This window comes from Sinocyclocheilus grahami, unplaced genomic scaffold, assembly GCF_001515645.1.
Source record: "Sinocyclocheilus grahami isolate Dianchi unplaced genomic scaffold, SAMN03320097.WGS_v1.1 scaffold2471.1, whole genome shotgun sequence".
Taxonomy (NCBI): domain Eukaryota; kingdom Metazoa; phylum Chordata; class Actinopteri; order Cypriniformes; family Cyprinidae; genus Sinocyclocheilus; species Sinocyclocheilus grahami.
In genome coordinates, this window is record NW_015507650.1 from 30959 (window position 1) to 34139 (window position 3181).

Here is a 3181-nt window from a genome sequence, read left to right on the forward strand (position 1 = left end):
GGTGAGGTTGATGGGGTTGTGAGTGACAGTTACGAAATATTTATCATCCTTTGCTGACATCAGCATGTCATGATAAGCATGATTAAATAGCACCAATCCAAATGATGATACAGAAACCACATTTGATTCCTGCCGCAGTCCGACTCCTTGAACCTTTTTGAGACCTTTGTTTTCAATTAATTTCATTTTTGTAGTATTTTTATGATTTATTTAATCAATTATTATTTATTATTAAACAATTTGTTTGAATTCATTTATTAATATGTAAGTTTTCCTTTAATATGCCATTCTGCCATTTTTTTAAAGGGAGTATGAATGTCAATTTTCCACAATTTTCTCTCCAAACAGCCAATGAACTACTCCAATCCGATGTACGCGAAGATGTACCTCGATGGTCAGAACTGTCGCAAACCAGTCATCAACATTGACGAAAGGAGAGAGCTACTCCCAAAGAACTTGAAACTTGAGGGGACGATTCGAGAAACCGCCGCATAGCCTGACTACACTTTGTACTCTTTTTTTACTTAAATGTACAAAATGTATAAAACACAAGCAAAACAAAAAAAATTCTATTTCCTATCAGGTTCCAGATATCTTGTTTATATTTGGTTTCTTGGCACCATCAGCATTGCGCCTTCATGTCTGTTGCAATATTTGGAGTCATACTTGTCCGTTTAATTTTTTAGCATTTTTGTTGAACTGCATTTGTGATATACAACTGCTCATTTGCACATTGTGGACCGTTAACAAAACTACAATAGTTTAATTTTTTTTTATTTGTGTGTTTATTTCTTCCTAAGTTTAAAGTACATTGCCTTGGGGCATCATGACAGCTTTGCCTTTTTTCTTTCTAGTGTTTACTTCACATTAGTCTGTGAAAGTTTTAATTTCTGTTATAGTATTAACCTCATTTATCATTTAATTATGCTAGAAATGCCATACTTGTGCCATTATAAGAGTTTTTGTTATATTTATGTAACATTTTCTTTTTTATTTCCTCCCCACCGCTTTCTTCCACAACATAGGGCTACACAAGTCAACCACTTGACTTCAGTCAGTTCTCATTGAAGATATGAGTTTAAATCTATCCAGTGTTGTTAACTTTTGCTTCATGATGTGATTTTACATTTCCACCACCCAAAAATGCTGCAATTATAAACCATGTTTGTGAACCCCAACCATGTGGCATGCTGGGATAGCTCAGCACTGAATGGAATTATTGACAGAGTGCAGTCTGGTGTACGGCTTAACAGCATTCTTGCAGAGCTGAAGTCGGTTTGATTATCATTAAACTACAGTCTGGTAGTTTGAAAGAAGGCTTTGTAAAAAAAAATGCTACTTTTCTGCTACTTTGCCTACTTAAAACTACATTTGAGCTCAGTAATATAACTACACCGGCATCATCAAGCAGATTAAGGCTGACAAAATTGACTTCATCACTGTTAGACAATAGACTTAGGACAAGATATCACATATAGGTCACAAATCCTTCTCATGTCATGGATACCGGAGGAAATCAAACTTGCTGTTACATGGGAATTTTAGAGATTATGAATTAAATCATGTTACAGGTTACTTTCAGCTACTAAGATACAACAGATTTTATAATTTTGTATTTGATTTATATGTCGTTTGGCTGCTTGTATTTTGGGAAAAAAGTGTATTAAATATAAGTACTTTTTTATATAAAAAACAAATCAATATAAAATAAAGACATTTTATTTCCATTTCAAACAGGATTCCTGTTTCTCTCTAAACTTCACTTCATTAAATTCTAGCTTTTGGTTTGAGTGATGTCCTGCTTTGTACTTGGACAGGAGTGTCAGAAGCGGGACAGTTTGAGATATGAATCAGTAAGTTAAAGTTGAGGGGTTCAGGTCTCAATGTTGGCAGCAGTGAAATCAGCAAGGATAATATTCACTCTTGCTATCAGTGTTAACAGTTATAATTCAAAGCTGTTTTAAACCTGCTTGCAAAGACTGTAGTGAATACATTTCCACCGATACATGTTCTGGGTGGTCATTACAAAACCCTTTCCATGTCTAATTTATTCCGACCTGCATGTGGCATTGATGCTGTACAAAATTCCCACAATTTTTTGTACAGGATTGTGTTTAAGACAATAAGTCTTAAACTAGGGTGACACTATCAGGGTAAAATCCTTTAAAACCTTTTAACGAGGTAACAAAGCCAATTCCAAATGAAGGCACGATTCCATGCTGAGTGGAAAGCTCCTTCATTTCCTATTTCCCATGGGTACATTCCTTGAATTACAATGATTCTTGATCATTTGCAATTATAAACCATGTTTGTGAACCCCAACCATGTGGCATGCTGGGATAGCTCAGCACTGAATGGAATTATTGACAGAGTGCAGTCTGGTGTACGGCTTAACAGCATTCTTGCAGAGCTGAAGTCGGTTTGATGATCATTAAACTACAGTCTGGTAGTTTGAAAGAAAGCTTTGTAAAAAAAATGCTACTTTTCTGCTACTTTGCCTGCTTAAAACTACATTTGAGCTCAGCAATATAACTACACCGGCATCATCAAGCAGATTAAGGCTGACAAAATTGACTTCATCACTGTTAGACAATAGACTTTGGACAAGATATCACATATAGGTCACAAATCCTTCTCATGTCATGGATACCGGAGGAAATCAAACTTGCTGTTACATGGGAATTTTAGAGATTATGAATTAAATCATGTTACAGGTTACTTTCAGCTACTAAGATACAACAGATTTTATAATTTTGTATTTGATTTATATGTCGTTTGGCTGCTTGTATTTTGGGAAAAAAGTGTATTAAATATAAGTACTTTTTTATATAAAAAGCAAATCAATATAAAATAAAGACATTTTATTTCCATTTCAAACAGGATTCCTGTTTCTCTCTAAACTTCACTTCATTAAATTCTAGCTTTTGGTTTGAGTGATGTCCTGCTTTGTACTTGGACAGGAGTGTCAGAAGCGGGACAGTTTGAGATATGAATCAGTAAGTTAAAGTTGAGGGGTTCAGGTCTCAATGTTGGCAGCAGTGAAATCAGCAAGGATAATATTCACTCTTGCTATCAGTGTTAACAGTTATAATTCAAAGCTGTTTTAAACCTGCTTGCAAAGACTGTAGTGAATACATTTCCACCGATACATGTTCTGGGTGGTCATTACAAAACCCTTTCC